Consider the following 17,289-nt stretch of genomic DNA (forward strand, 5'->3'; position numbering starts at 1 on the left):
TCATCCGTCTATATACACTGATCCCGGGCGGCACGCAAGCCCGTCGTCGGTGGCGTTTCCGGACGAGGCGCATTGCAGCTGATATCCGATCAAACATCAGAACAGAAAACAACTGGGCTGAGAGAGCATGGAGTGCGGTTCAACGCCCCTAGCAACATGCTGAGCTACTGAGCCGCAGCGGCTGGTCCGGAGAGGGCACAAAGAAAAGCCGCGGTGGCAGCGTCGACGAGGGTCACGTGGAGCCACGACATACTGCACGAGACATTCTAAAACTACTGAAGTTGCCTTACAAAGCACATCACACCGATAAGGACGTTTTCTTCATCTTGTTTAGCCACAAAATTAGATAGAGAGAGATAGAAAAGAAAGGAGAAAGGCAGGGGCGTTAGCCAGAACAAAAAATTCTGATTGCTACAGTACACTGGGAAAAGTGGGAGGGGAGTAGAGAAAGAGCGAGAGCGAGAGGGAGCGCATGCACATGATCACAGCCGTTCAGAAGCACATGAGAACAGTTGACACTAGTTGGTGCTATAGCCGCTTGTGGAATTTCTTGGTCCTGAATAATTGTACAAAAATGCATTGGCAGCCCTCAGCTGCGACGGCTTGCGAGGCCGGCGTGTTCCAATATGATTTGTTTCGACAATGAGATGTAATCCGTAAGAGCTAGCGCAGTCGCGAGCGGTCGTCTACATTCACTGTATCGAAGACAATCACACAAAACGTGTTTAAGGGTCTCCTCGAGACCACAAGCAGCGTTTTCAGTCATTCCAATACGGAAGGCGACAGATTTTGCTAAAGCAACTCAAGCAGGTTGATAATCTTTGTTTTGCGGAATGTTTAAAAATACCCTGTTGCAGATAACGTAATTGTAGACCTTCAGATTCAGATTTATTGGTTCCAAAAAAAGAAGTGATTACATGACAAATATACAGACGAGGTGTATTATTCAGAGAGGCGGACATTACTTGCGCGCGAAATCAAAACACATATTCAGCTAATTAACAAGAGTTATCCAATTCTCTTCTGAATTAATTATTTGCTGCACATATTAGAATTTACGAATTCTAGTCCGTGAGTTTGCCAGGCGTATCCACTTAGAATGAATTTCTAGAATGATGCCAGTTCGGAGATATATGCGCTACCAAACTCGCCGTAAAATGCACTGTTGCTCCACTTACTTTTTTTTCACACAACGCATTTTTATGCATTCCAGCATAAAAGTAACTGGAAAGCTAGCCCGTACAAAAAATACTGAGAAGGCATTGAAATATCGTTGGTAAATGTTTAGTTTTTTATTGAGGAATTATTGAGTTTGTATGAGAATTGTTGGTTTGAGTGCTGAGGACTCTTGAATATTGGCCACTGAAATTTAATTGAACCACCATTGGGTACCTCAATGGTGAACAATTGTTAAGTTACCATTGAAAGTCCATTGTGCTTAGACGACCCGCTGTGTTCGTTTTGTTGAATGGTTGTTGAGTTACCATTGATTCTGCGTTGAACTGACGTTGTGGTAGTTCTGTTGAACTGTTGAGTTATTATTGCCACAGCACTGAAAAGCACATTGCGGCACAGTTGAGATGGCATTGAGATTTCGGAAGTCGCCATTGAAATATGATTGACGTTTCGTTGGGCTAGTGGATTTTTATTCATATATTGAAATTGCTTTGCTGTTCACACTTGCATGCCCCGGGGCCTGCTCATAACTTTCCCAAACACAAACAAAATCAAAGGAGAGACTGATCAACTTCAAGTACCTTTATTTACACTAACGATGTGTGCACGTGAAACATTATTACCGTACATAAGACACCACTACATCGAACCTGGAGACCAGGCTAGTACCTACATCACTCTAGCAGTGTAAATACATCTGAAAAAACCTATACATATGAATTCAATCAAAACGATCATTGCGGTCTTCACTTTCGACTTAAGTTTATGACTAGAAGGCAAAGCGACTCAAAAGGCAGGGCTTAGCGTACCCTTGTAACAACCAACTTTGAACACATGAACACTTGAAGCTGCTTGCGTGTGAATACACAAAATACATCTGAATATGTTACATTAAAATGTTTCGCACACTAACACATCACAGGAAGAGCTACGGCTGACTGTGAGAAGGCAAAATAACAGACTTGAAACAAATGACTCCACGTAAATATATACAAGCTTTCGTGCACGTCTTTCACCGCGATTAAAATTTAATGAAGTACCAAAGTGGGCTTGCCTGAGGTTTGTCTTCGAGAGATATATATTTTCATGTTGCCCAATTATTTTATAAAATAACATCGCTCAACTTAGCTATTATTTGACGATACATAATTTAGAAAGTTGTCGGGCATGGTGAACACCTGAATCATGTTTCTGACCAAGGCAGGATTGCTTTCTTCAAAATAAACTTGTAAAACTTTTGTGTAATGAATCCAGCTTATCTCCCTGGCACAAGTCAACAAACAGCACACCATTTGAATATGTTAATTTGGGGTACAGAAGAGTTTGTTGGTGGCATTTCCTCAATTTAGTGAGCTTATTTTCAGGTAATTTTTCTGGACTTGCACAAAGCTAATTAAGGGAACTTTTTGGGGCCTTTTTCCCTACACCCAGCAACTAAGTGGTACCTCAGTCAATAAAGAGATAAGGCAAGGCTAATACCTTGAACGATAAGAGAAAAATATTTAGCACAGAAAATTGGTAGTAACACACTGCTAACACAATTTCAAACAGCCAAATAAATGGTCACCTGCACTTTCAGTATCAAGTACCCCAGAAATAGTCATAAAGGATGAGAAAAGGTTCCAATGACTCGACAGCCAGATTGGTAAGACAGTGAAAAACGCAAATAAATGCATATACGACACACCAATTACCTCAATTTCGCAGGTAAAATGTTATTAAAACAGCACCAGAATTTTGCTGCATAAAATACATAAAGGTTGCATAAAAATTGGGACAAAGCAGTAACTAAAACACGGAGGGAGCTACAGCACCCATGTTGAAAAAAATTACAAGGAAAGTGATACATATGCATATTTAAGCTCACAATTTTCGTTCCAACATATAGAAAAAGAACGCATGCACTTAGAGCATAAAAAAGGTTCATGTGCCTGGAGAATGCAGCACAGTACAAAGAAGCGTCATGAGAACCGAAAAGTAGATCTTACTACGAATGCTTGCAACCTACAATCAGGCATGTGCCATGTCATGCCTTGAATGGATGAAATTTATAAATCTTACACAAAAAGGAAGTTACCATCACTCTTATTGGCTTCCTCAGGGGGCTCCTTGAAGTTGAACTAGAAAAATGTACGCAGTGTTAAAAACAAAGAGAAGATAAGACTCTATAGCGTTCTTCCTGAAATAAACAGCGCAAATAACTTCATGTATCAATTATATGGACATTTCGCCAATTCGGTGTACATTTTTATTTGACAACCACCCAAACACAGACGAGAATGATGAATTAAGGTAGGAGCACACATGAACGCTGACTGAACTAGAAGTTTATTCGTGAAGACAAAGATTTTAAACACACTGGCCAACTTCAGAAAGAAAAAGCCATGGATGCGCAGCAGAAACAGCCCGGTACAACAAAAAAGGACCGAAATACGTCCTGTAGAATAAACATTTGCGTCAAAAACTAACAAAAACATGAAAACAAAGGTTTCTCCTGTAAGTGATATTAACGAGAAGTACTGCAGCAACTCTTTCCCTCTAAGGGTCACAGAAATCTTGCTTATGAATATTTCATGATGAATAAATAATGCTTCCATAAGTCCTCTTGTGTTCTGGTCTTTGTGATGAAATAATCGTTCTTTCTGCTCTATACCGTAACACCAGAGGAGTTCCAGAAGCAATATTTATTGATCACAAAGAAAACAAATGCATAACCAAGTTATCTGTTGCCCTTAGTGGGAAAAAGTTGCAGTTCTCAAGTATTTCTCGTTGGGTAGCATCACTTATAGGACAAATCTTTCGCTTTTTCGAAAGATTTGTCCGATAGTTCTCGTTTTGCACGCATGTTTATTCTACATGACATTGCTTTTTCATATTTTTTTCTTGTTCCACGTGGCTGTTTCTGCCACGCATGCACGGATTTTTACCTTTGTCAAGTTGACCAGTGCGTTTAATACCTTTGTCATCAAAAGTAAACTTTTAGTAGAGCTTGAGCTCGTGTGTGCTCCTACCTATTTCGTCGTCTGTCGTCCGCCTGTGTTCGTGCTGCTGTTTACAGTAAGCACGTATCACTTGGTTAGGCTGGTAAACATTCTCACAAACAAAAGCAAATGCGTCCCCTCAAAAGGTAGCCCATCTTTCACTACTAAACGCCAGAGCAAATCGAAAGTAAGCCTTCACAGCGTCCATGTGGCAGCTAGTACACCACAGAGCAGCACAAAAAATAGTTGAAAATCCCACTTGATGGAGAGTGGCAACAGAGATGCGAGCTTGCTAGTGAATCAGCCACATATCAACGGGTATCTCTTGCACGACGCCAAGGTGCTTTAGGCGTAGAACACTTTAGCACCTGTGAGAAGGGAATGTGGACAGAAAATGCGATTACGCGGATTAAGCATCTACCACACACTGCACATAACCACGCACGAAATAGAAGTACACACTATACTGGCAAGTAAAAATTTGCGACTCTTTACGAGTGCCGTCGAGAAAAGGAAGAAATGGGTTGCTACGGTAAATGTTAGCTAAAACACGCACAGCGATGTTTCACAGCGGGGAAAAATATTCCCGGCTCTCTCGCAGAACCAAAGACTACGCGACAGTGCATAGGCGATACCAAGCAGATATCGAATCTTTGGGTAGAAGTCCAGCAGAAGGAATGACCTAAAGATACGCCGAGAGCGATGCGAGCGTGAGCGTGCCTGTACGAGTGAGAACATGTATACCGCTTCTTTGAAGCTAGCCGCTCCGGCGTGGCTCCGATCATCCCGCGCGATTTGTGTGCAGAACGTCGCGTACATGCCCTTGCGCGTTTTGCGCGGTAGCGTCAGCACAGTGAGCTAGCTTCATGCACGCGTCATTCTTCACTGCGCAAACGGTGCTCTAGTGCGACGCTTAGCTCGAGGCAACAACGCGCCGATTGGCGCTCCTTTCGCTTCTGCAAGCAATGCACATTCGGATCGGTCCAACTCAAAGATGCAGCAGAGAACGGTGGCATGTTTCGGTTATCGCCTATTAAAATTGTACAGTACGCCTTGAACGACAACCCGCCGCGCTAGATAAAGATGTTTACTGCGGTAGTTTTGGCGGTGATAGGCGAGGAGGCGAGCCCGTCGGCGGCTTTCTTTGCCGACGTCGTCACCACACCTCTGTTCATTTGCGCTGTGTATCCGTGTACAGTCACCGCGTGGAAGCTGTGACTAATCGGTTGGCCGTTCTGCGCAAATCCCAAAGAGGCGGAATATATTTCGCGGTGCGCCGCATCATTAGCCGCAACCTAAATCGAGGCGCGCCTAACCGCTACGGCACAAAAGGTGATCACACTAACCGTATGGTATACGATGAGACACTAAGGAAAAAAAATAATTCTGATGTTCCACGTGCCAAACCAACGATCTGATTATGAGGCACGTCGTAGTTGGGGACTCCGTATTAATGTTGACTTCCTGGAAATTTTTACGTGCACACAATGCACAATGCACGAGAGTTTTTGCATTCCGCTCCTTTGGAATGCGGCCGCTGCAGGGCGGTCGCCATAGTTGCCACGGCGGCCGCCATAGTTACGAAATGCGTAAGCGTGAAGTGCAACACTGCCTTCCGGTACGAGTGTGGTACAAGCGTAGCACAGCTGCACACCTGCTGCCCAATTATTTGTTGTGGTTCTCCTAAGCTCGTAGTGCCTGCCTACATACCTTGAAAGACAGCGCGCCTCTCACGTATCGGAACGCGATAACAAGCGCTTAGACGGCCCACGTGAGCCCCCATGAAAGATGACGTGGCCACTGTACAAAATTATCACTGTGCAGAGAAGCCGATCCTTATGTTCCAATTGTGTTCTCTCATACAAATGAAGGAAACGTTATTAGACAGGAACAAATGGAGCAATGCAATTTTACGCACATGGGGCGCCGCTGCCTCTTCGCCTACCATTGTTTCAAACGAAGTGACGGCGGCAGCGAGAGTTAGTATCGCGCGCATTTGCTCCGGGGCATGCGGTTTGCTTGAAGAAAATGAACGGTGTGCTTAACATCTCACGCTCGTCAATGTCAAAATAGAAAAAAAGGCTACGTGCCCAAGAAAACGAGATTACTTACATATCTACAGGAGTGCGGCTGCGACTGTTTCGGGGTGCCTTCTCTCCAACAGGCATCATGTCCTCTGCCGCGCAACTCATCAAAACAACCAGGCTCGCACATCAGTAGAAGACTAGTAGCTGGGTGAGCCAACCACTCCAACGGATAAACGTCCCACTTATTGTCGTTAAAGCATTTCACTAACATGTGCGTCATGATGTCCGAAAAGAAAAAAAATACTTTTATCAAAAAGCACGAGACATGAACCACCGCACAACTGCAACCGAATAACTGAGTCCGAAAGCCGTTCACAGCTTCACTATCGTATTCAGTTATAAAAACCTTTCAAACACAAAATAACGGCACTTAAAAACCGCTAATTAATTAGCAATAATTTTTCATCAACTAACCTTTATAAATTTTTAAGAACAACCTAATTTGTAGCGTAAACAATAAATACTACGACCAAGAAATGCGACTACGAAACTAGCGGTAACCGTGCGTACTGTTGCAAAAGTGTGCGCAAAACGAAGCTCGGTTGCACCCGCTTGCGTGCACACATACACACCTGAAAGCATAGAGTTTCTCACTATAACACCTAGAGGGAAATCTGGCGCCACCGTCTGTGGGAGTTTCTTAAGGGGGCACCGTGCCGTCATGGGAATGACGGTATATGTGTATGCGAGGCTCGTGTTGGCTGGTGTTGTAAGAGGCTTCGTCTAAAACGTGGATATGGCTACACAAATAACGCGTTCTCAAAGTGAAATCTTCATAAAATGTTTCCATTCTCGCATATTACATCTTTACTCACCTACAATGCATGACCAAGCGAAGAAAAGCAAAAACAGATGACCAACTGTTTCAAAGCGAGCGCGAACCTTGTCGTCTGTCCTCCAACTTTAGCGGCCCGCTGATACTTTTTACGCAAGATATAGTCGTACACGCAATAACAAGTTCTCATAGTTAAACAAAACATGTTTTCGTGCAATAATAAAGCTAAAACAGCTATCCACGTGCTGTTTTAGTAGAAAAGGAATCATTGTGACAGACGGAACGGTACTTGCCAAGCGCGTCTTCAAGGTGTCCTGTCTCTCCGAGAACGATGCCAATCCGAAGTCACAATATACCGGCATTCCCATGCATACCATGGCGCAGCAGCACCAGGTTTCCCTCTAGGTAATGTTGCGAAACTCTATGCCTGAATGCTACCTTGACGTTTGTCGCGCCACCTAGAAATAAACATTCCTACTAGTTTTGCGACTTTTACAAAAATAAAGTTTCTAAAATAGTTTAGATTATGGGGTTTTTACGTGCCAAAACCACTTGCTGGTTATGAGGCACGCCGTAGTGGAGGACTCCGGAAATTTCGACCACCTGGGGTTCTTTAACGTGCACCTATCTAAAATAGTTTGTATGCCTTTGCAGATGACGAGGTGACAAGTAAGGTATAGTAAGAGTCCGTTACCTGTATTTCTTTCATTTCCCTTTGGTGTTCTTAACTGAACATACGAGATCTGCGGGCTTGGGAGATGAGAAGACGACAGTTCGGCGAGGCTCAAATAAATCGCGCACTTCTTGCAAGTCTTGCAAGGCGAGAGACGGGAGCAGCCGCAGATACAGCGATTAGCTGTGATACTGTTGCGGCCGTTGCTGAATCCGAAGCTCTTTGAAGTCAATGGTTATAGCGGCTGCGCGCTGCGATCTCAAAGCACGTTCGTTCTTTGATCTCTAGTACCACGGACATTGGATAAAAAACTATATTAGCTTTATGGACTGAGGTTACGTCGCAGAAAATTCGAAGACCTCACCCGTGTATGTTTGTAGCGTGTGCACGCTTGCACTCTGCGGTTCCCACAGCGCGTCCGATGCTCGAAAGTAGCGTCGTCGCCTGTCGGCACCTGTCTTATCGCCGGCCGCGCTGCCGCCGTGTCCACTTTTGGGGAACTCCACATGCGCGTAGTCACCGTGTTTGCAAGTGAATTTCGCATTCTTCTGCTCCCCGACACGTGCTCATTTCGGATCGTACCAATGGTTATGTCATCTAGTGTATGTTAAAACGACGATTTGTACACCGGCGAAGAAATAAATTTTTATGAACTTGGGCGGTCATGAATCTAGTCTAACGTTGCAGTTTTTACGTAGCGAAAATGGCTACGAAAGTGGGGCGGTCCCGGAGATAAGGGCTTCAAAGCGCCAGCTGTAGCGACAGCACCAGGAAGTGGCACGCGGCGCACGCGCCAAGCATTTCAGAGCTTACTGGTTTTCGAATGAGAGGAGTATGCGCGCGCTCGAGGCCTATTGGTTAGAGTACCGGGCTCGACGGCCGACGTTCGATTCCACCCCATCGGTTACACATTATTTTCTTTTAATGAAAGCGAGGCAAAAGAAGTACCTACCTGCCGCAAAGTGACAGGAATGAGTTTGGAACGCATCGCAATAAATATTTGGAATGTCTTCATATGCGAGTCCTAATTATTGTATACTGGACTCAACTGCTACACAACAAAAAAAACTAGAAAAATCAACACAAATTACCCAATAAATTGTTTATTGAGAACACTCAACGGTAATATTGTTGTGCAAGAGTTGAGTGAACTCAATTGCTCTTGAAAATTTGTTGAAGTCCGTTGTTTCAACAATTGTCCAACAATATATCAATGGTTAATCCACAGTCATTTTTGCACGGGAGGCCCATGTATTTCGTCCTACATTTAGGGAAATAATATATCGGAAGTGGTGGTACCCTAGAAATTAATTTCAAGTGGATACGTCTTGCAAGCTCACCAGCTACAATTTGTAAACGGGAATATCTACACAAAAGTAATTAATTAAGGAGTTAATTCGTGATTTTTCATTAATTAGTTGAATACGTGTTTCGATTTCTCGCGCTAGTAACATCCGCTTCTTCGAATAATCCTGTTTAAAAACAATCATGTTTTCTGCTACAGGATATATTTTTTTTTCGAAATTCCATTAAACTTAAAAATGATCATCCCGTATGTTCATAGCCGACAAAGCAAGGCAGCCTCACGTCGACAGAGTCTAGTACGATGAAAAGGGGGCGTGAAGCATCCAGGTGGTGTATTCGGTGTTTATGAAAACTTCGTGTGTTGCACAAAGAAAAACTTCATATCTCGCGCCAGCACAGGATGTATACTCTAGCTGCATCTGGCCATGACAACGGTATGAATTCCTGTGTGCTGTCTTCAAGAGCTGACCGCGTGCAGCGTTATCGACGTGCTAGTTGCCCATGATTACACAGTGACTTGGAAGCCATTGAAATTTGATGTGGTGCCCTTTCTCGTACAAGGTATGAATGAGCTTTCTGATCTTGAACGCCAGTTGTCCGTGTGGTCAGCCGTCACAGAACTACTAGCAAAAACTGCAGTGCCGCCTTCGGGTCGTTGAATACCGATAAGCTTCGAGGTTGTTGTTCGCCGAAGAGACCATGTAAAAAAATTTTTGAAATGTGATCTTTGTAATTATTGTAAATGTAACCCATTGCATTGTATATTGTATTTGTAGTGCTGCCATGTGAGGGCCTTCAGGCACATTCAAGCTGTATGTCGCAGCTTTTCGCCTGGAGGACCCCCAACAAGTTTGTTGGAAATAAAACATTTGATTGATTGATTGATTGATTGATTGATTGATTGATTGATTGATTGATTGATTGATTGATTGATTGATTGATTGAGGTGCAACGCGAAGAACTGCATCTTAGTCAGCCGTCGATGTCGTCAGGTGGTACGTATTGTAACTGAAAGTGTTGACTCTCGCTGGAAAAACTACGGCTCCCGGCAGTACCCTTGAGAGCGGCTGAGCCTCAGTATGAACCATCGGTGTATATCGAGGCTGCCAGGTTCGAGACGCTCGCTCTGAATGAACGAGGGAAAGGGAAACAAAGGGGCTCGGTTTTGTTAATGACGACCAAATAAAGGCAGCAGACAATGGCGCCAAGAAAATCATAGGGGTAATCAGCTTTGGTTGAAATTAAAATGTACAAAATAATGACAAAAAGGGAAAATGAAGATCGGGCTAGATTTCGTACACGCGAATGGCCAAGGTAATTGGACGGATCGACGGCCGTCACTGTAGCACAATTGGTAGTGCATTGCACGTGTAATGCGAAGGTTTTGGGTTCGGTCACCAGCGTCCATCTTTTAGTGCTCTTTCATTTTCCTTTTTTTTCTGTATTACCTACATTTCAACCACAGCTAATTACCCCCATGCTTTCCTTGGCTTCATTGTCTGCTGTCATTAGATGGCCGTGATTAACAAAGGTCGGGACCTTCTCTTTCTATATATATATATATATATATATATATATATATATATATATATATATATATATATATATATATATATATATATATATATATATATGTGTGTGTGTGTGTGTGTGTGTGTGTGTGTGTGTGTGTGTGTGTGTGTGTGTGTGTGTGTGTGTGTGTGTGCACCTGCGCAGTTGATAGCGGTGGCTATGCTTAGTGGCTCTGGCGTTTGAGGTGTTTTGCCCTTTTTAAAAGCGATGCTTTATTTCCCAATTCTTGCGACTTTTATGCTGCTGCTGCTGCTGTTGTCTTGCACGCCACGTCGGTGAGGGGGGGGGGGGGTAGAGTGTGTATGTACTACATGCCAGGAGCGTGGCAGAGAGGAAAGTCAGCGCGGGGAATCTCGTTCGGACGTTTCCATCGCGTGGCATGTGCACAATGCCCTCTGGAGCTTCCTGGGCTTGTTGCAGTAAACGCTGAAGAAATTACACATTCGCCGTCAACATCACAGCTAATATTACCGTCAATCAAAGCAAACAGGAAACAAAGCTTCGCTTACATCGATTCCTACAGTACGTGGGATCAACATATTTGTTTGTTCGGTCTAATCATGCATATCAGTTGGGGAGTTTTCGCGGTTCTCGTGGCGTCGCGCGACAGACATGCTAAGCGCGGGCAGCCCGAAAAGTGTTTGACCAATCGCGGAGGGCAAATTGCATAAATGGAACAAAACAGTTTGGAATAGCTTTACGAATAGCTTTACGCTCCAGAGCAGGGTACGGGAAGCCGCCTGCAAATGCACGAGTTCAAACTAAGGAAGACAACGCGCTTCTGACGGTCAGAAAATGGTTTTACCTTCCTATCGTCGCACGCGCATGAAACACAACAAAAGTTGTATGCTGCAACGGCCGTTGCGTTAAACCCCGAACCGCCAGCGGGAACTCCAGGGCGTGGGGTTCTCTCCTGCTCAGCAAGCACAAAATTCAGTCGGCGCACGGTACGCTTTCCTCAACCTTGTTTTTTCACTTTCCACCTCAAGGAGCAGGCAAAGAACGAGAGGAGGGGAGGGGGAAGGTGCGTAAATTCGCGCCGCTTGCCGCCGCAACCTCGAAAAGCGCTTCCTACCTCCAGTGACACGGAAGAGACAAAGTAGTGGTCAACGATTGGCTGTTGGACGCCTCGTGACAAACTTTATACAGCCAATGAGGAGAAAAGTAGAAGTCGTTGTATTATTCGAAGTGCTTGGCGTAGTTTGAACCGGTAGGAGAGTAACGAAGGTGACGATCTCCTATCAGAAAACCGTGTCCAGGAAAGAAGTTTGCAATAGTTAACTCCAGCGACTGATCTCTGCGCAAATGGAGGAGCAGTTACCGCTTGCGTGCATTTTGTTTTCGTCACTTTTTCTATTATTTTTGCGCTTCATCATTTGTAAGTACAGCATGCGGAACGTTGTTTGTTTCAATTTTCCCAGATTGCCCTCTTATCGTGTGTTTACAGGCGATGTTTCTGTTGCAGGAGCTGTACGTGAGTCACCATTCAATTTTAAAGTTGGTAGTCTTTTATTTTTTTCCTCCTGTGGTGAAGCGGTGGTTGCCTTTGATTACGACGGCGTTATCGCGCGCACATACACAAGAAAATTCCATTGAGTACGGTTAAATTTAACGGTAGTGTTTGTGTTTCCTTGTTTATTTCTTTGCTCACTTATATTGTTCTTTTTCTTACCTATAACTCATTTATTAAGACGACGCCTCCATGTGTATTTGCGTAATGTTCATTCCCCATAATATATATTTGTTTCATGAAGTGATCATATCCGAAACGTAATCATTATGTTTTGTAATCACTATAGAGCCTGAAGAACAATTTCACGGACTTTTATTTTTGTTTTATTCTTCTGGCTCTTCAGAAGTAACGCACATGTTCGCAGTTGTTTCGGCGATCTGTCTATAATAAGGAAAATATGTAAGAATATTTATCTTGCAATTATTTGGTGATGTTCTAGTGGCTGGACAACGCATCGACAGAACGCACATGTTAAACCTCTCGTACTTTGCCTCGGACGTTACGAGCGGTCCCACTTTCCTTTCAAATTTCTCACATGACTCCAGTTTCGTGTATAATGCAATTTTTTTAAATAGCTTTTAAGCGATTGTACGCACCTTGGTTAGTAATTTGGTGCAGTTTATAATTTCGCATGCTAAGCTCCATCCTTTTCCGTATGTCGTTGCTATGACGTAATTTCACAAATAAAAAGTGTCTGTCATATGGTTCAACTTGGAAATAAAGGTGGTGCCCTTCAAGTGCTTTATTACTCGCATTATTCAATGGCAGTGTTATTTTATTATGTTGCGCTTGTGTCACCAGACTGGTGTTTTTTTTTTACTAAAGTACCATATATGAAATTTTACGTGTCTGCAATTCTTCTAACGTGTGCGAGCGCTTCTTTAACGAAGTGTTCACATCATAGCTCCGTTGTATACGGAGAAATCAGAAAATATTTTTTTTTCTCCAATGCATTCCTATGGGTGAAAGGAAGATGACTTGCCATGGTCGGAAGTCAGCAGCGGGCCTGGAAGGTGCCCGATATCAGTAACTTGTGGTTATCTCTAGCGTTGTTTCGTTTCCGTTGAGCGCCCCACTTGTTTGCTAAGGTTTCTGATTGCTTCCACTGTCTCTGACGTTTATGCGCCAGCTTCTGTGATCGAAATGCCATGGATAAACTTTATTACACTCCTTGACCTTCAAGATTCCGCTTTGAGTAAATGTGCGTCGGCGTAATCTCGGAAGCCACCTGCAACCTATCGGGTAAAATATTAAAATATTAGACTAAAGCAGTGAGAAATGCAAACAGAAGCTTTCCGCCTTTTTTATGTGTGCTCTATGCTTGAAAGACTGCAATGTTTGTTTCATCGCGCTGCTTTACTCGGCGTTATTTTGGTGCTTGCAGTCGTTTCCAATTGTTGCAGGACGCAAATGCATGGCCTTAGAGATTCGCTTCCGTAACCACGAAGGAGCAGTACCGTGGTTTTCATGTTGGTGTTCACGAAAAGGTGCCCATTACGTCTCTGGTCCTGTGCGTGCAAGAAGCAAACAAAATAAGTCTTGTGCGTCCTATTTATTTACGTCCATGACGTAAATAAATATAGGACAGCACTGCGCTGCTCTGTGCTACGCTGTCTTTACTTTTTAGAGCGCAGCTCTTAGGGCACCCGTCTCTGCGGCGAGCGTCCGCGTTGGTGGTGGCGGCGTAACCGAGCGAACGAGCACAGTCAAAGATGAAAGCTAACGCGGAGCGCAGCGGGGAATGAAAGACGCGAGGAGAAAAGCGGATAGGAGGGAGCAGCGGAACTATGAGTCGAGAAACGATGGAGAGTGGCGAAAGCGTGAGAAGAAAAGCGCAGTACGGCGACGATGGCTACTAGGTGGCGCCAGAGTAACGCGCGTCGTCTGGGAGGTCTGTCGGCGGCGGCTGCTGTGAATCGCGCCTACGCGTCACCCACGCGCTGGCTCCTGCCATCTCCAAATTAAAGAGGCAGTCGTACTGCACCTCTCTCCATTTCCAACGTGCCGCACGATACAGGTTGTTCGCGCCAGCCATTATATCTCGGAATGAAAACACGCATAGCACTGCGCTCAAATTTCACGTTAGGGAGTATCTTAATTGACGGTGAATTTTAATTTTTTTTGCCCTGCTAGTATTTTGCGCAGTGCGTTATTCGTTCAGAAGTAAATACGGAGCGTGACGAAGGGCTCTTCTTGTACTTCCAAGTGCCGCTCTAGCCGGCCGCACATTCATCATGACGGCTGAGCCCAGCCAGACGGCAGAAAGTTTCCCTTTCCCAATATGGCGGCGTCCTCATGAAAACGGTCGACACAAGCGGGTACGGGCGTCACAATTACCACGTCTCACGCAAGCACGCCTTGTGCCTAGTGCATGGCATGCGAGTCGTTTTTCGCTTTCCCTAAATGAGGCGCGTCGAAAAGTGTGATGCATAGTTCATTCGCTATTGGAAACATACAGGGTTGTCACGCGGCGTAGAGAAAGGACCTTGCCCTTTTCTTTTCAACTTAGATTGTCAGCTGTGTTCATCGCAACGGAAATCGGGAGAATCTCGACAAGAAAAAGTAAAAAGTAAAAAAAAAAGCATGAGCCATTTAACTCTGTAAAGTGGTTGAGCAAAGAAGCTGTTTAGCACATGAAACGGAAGTGACACATAATTATGAACAAAGGTGCAAACTTTAATAATTAGTTTTCTGAAAATTTCACTAATGAGTCACCTTTCCTTGCTATACTTGAGGGCACTAATTCAGCTCTTTGTCACCCGTGAGCAGAAGTAACCATAAGAGCACCAAGCGTAGGCCATGCTATTTAGCGGTTGCCACTTAATTCAAGGTCTGGTCCTGATGGCATCAACACTAAACTTCTGAAAATGACATGACACGTTTCATCCATTTTACTGTCGCTCATCTTTCGACAGTCCTTAGATTGCGGGAACATTCCCGATGACTGGAAAATGGTTCATGTCCTTCCCATATTCAAATCCGGTAATAGCACAAGTCCTGATATTTACCGACCATTATCGATTACCTGTATTTTCAGCAAACCTTTAGAACACATTTTTTTCTCAGATATTATGACTAATTTAAATGAAAATAACTTACTTTTAGACAGCCAGCATGGCTTCACGCAGGCACGAAAAATCTTGTGAAGCACAATTGTTCTAACTAGTTACTGACCTTGACGACTACATACATGAGCAAACATACACAGACGCAATATTCATTTATAAAAAAAAAGCTTTTGATCGCGTTGCGCATAACCAGTTGGTCAAGAAGTTCGATAACCTAGGATTATATCCCAACACAACCCGTTAGATTGCCGAATTGTTAACGGATCGATATCAACGAGTTGTTCTTAAGGAACATAAATCTGTAACCACGCATGTCATCTGAGGAGTGCAACAAGGGTCAGTTCTGGGACCATCGCTTTTTCTCATTTATATTATTATGATATTATCGGTAGATACCCGAGAGACGAGCCGCCGCGAGAACGACGACGAAGTGGGCTGTGCTAGCGCCATCGCATAAGGAATACCATACCATACCATACCTTGGCGCGAGTGAATGTCGGCCTGGTGCTCTGGCTCCAGTCCAGTGTAAATAGCCTGTAAATAGCCTCTTTCGTCTGTGTCTTTCTACACGTAACATTCTGGTGGAGGTCAGCGATCCCCGTCCTCGCCACGGAACCCCGGAGTGGTCAGTACATCGAGCTTGTCACCATGCCTCCCGGTGACGAGCCCGCCTCTGCAACGGCGTCGGCTGGTTCGACTGCTCCAATTGTCACGGTTGTCCAACATCGCGACCCTGGTGTGTTCTCTGGCCTGGAGGGACAGGAGGTTGACGAATGGATCAAGCTATATGAACATGCCAGCGCTAATAACAGGTGGGACCCAACAATTATGCTCGCCAATGTCATATTTTATCTTGGCGGCACCCCACGCGTGTGGTACCAGACGCATGACGACGAGATAAGCAGTTGGGACACTTTCAAAGAAAAGCTACTGGAACTGTTCGGCGACCCCATTGGCCGCAAGGTTGCCGCGAGAAAGGCTCTTGCGTCTCGTGTTCAGACATCTACAGAGCCGTACGTTTCATACATATTCGACGTCTTGGCTCTATGTCGCAAAGCTGACGATGCTATGTCTGAATCAGATAATGTGTCCCATGTTCTAAAAGGCATCGCCGACGACGCTTTCAATTTGCTTGTTTTCGGCAACGTCTCGACAATCGACGCCATCATTGAAGAATGCCGTCGCCTTGAACAAGCCAAGAGCCGCCGTATCACGCACCACATCACGCGGCTACCCAACACCGCTGCTACGTCGACATGTGAGGGTCGACCGCGTCAGGCCACCACCTGTGACGACGTCACCCGTGTTGTTCGCCGCGAGCTCGAGGCCGCCTGTTCGCCAACTTTCTCCACGATGCCTCCCGATCCGCCAGCAACCACGATTGCCATGGTTCAGGCCGTAGTCAGGCAGGAATTTGAGAACATGGGTCTGAACTCCGTGTGTTCAACATCTACACCCAGCGTTCCCCAGTTCTCTACCGGCCCTCCTCGTCCCCGACAGTCCTTTTCTACCACATCTCACCGCAACCCGTCCGAATGGCTTACCCCTGATGACAGACCAATCTGCTTCCACTGCTGTCGCATCGGCCACGTCGCTCGTCACTGCCGCAACCGATGGCCACCGCCTCCTCGGACATACGCCGCCACTTATTCCCGCACCTTTGGACCTTCTGTTCCCTATGCCACCCGCCATGAACCCACTGCCGCTGATGCCCCAGCTCCGAACCTCCTGTATAGAGCCGCTTGCCCTCACCTCGACGCCGTCAGTCTCGTTCGCCCCAACCCCGCCGCTTCTCGTCGCCGCGTATCGCGTCCCGGGCCCAGCCGGAAAACTAGGCACTGCAGCTTCTGGAGGTGAAGCTGCGTTGTCGACACTGCCCTCAAATCCTCTGCTCACGTTAAACACGAACCAAAACCTTCTTTACGTTGACGTTGATGGCTATCCTGTCACGGCACTCATCGATACAGGGGCACATCTTTCTATTATGAGTGCTGCCTTCCGACGACGACTGAACAAGCTCCTCACACCAGCGTCGGCACGCGTCGTCCGCGTTGCGGATGGCGGTACTGTGCCTATCATCGGCATGTGTACGGCACGTGTTAGCATCGCCGGCCGCCACACTCCTGTCCTCTTCACCGT

At 45.3% G+C, this 17,289-nt stretch overlaps 2 protein-coding genes across 3 annotated transcripts in view; one reads left to right on the forward strand and one right to left on the reverse strand.

The window, feature by feature from the left end:
- LOC142576427 (zinc finger CCHC domain-containing protein 24-like) overlaps nt 1-17,289 on the forward strand; it is a 239,965-nt gene that overhangs the window by 161,585 nt on the left and 61,091 nt on the right. The window lies entirely within an intron of this gene.
- Nucleotides 1-17,289, reverse strand: part of LOC142570818 (sodium-coupled monocarboxylate transporter 2-like) — a 119,489-nt gene that overhangs the window by 68,738 nt on the left and 33,462 nt on the right. The window lies entirely within an intron of this gene.

Source organism: Dermacentor variabilis, chromosome 1 (genome assembly GCF_050947875.1).
Source record: "Dermacentor variabilis isolate Ectoservices chromosome 1, ASM5094787v1, whole genome shotgun sequence".
NCBI lineage: Eukaryota > Metazoa > Arthropoda > Arachnida > Ixodida > Ixodidae > Dermacentor > Dermacentor variabilis.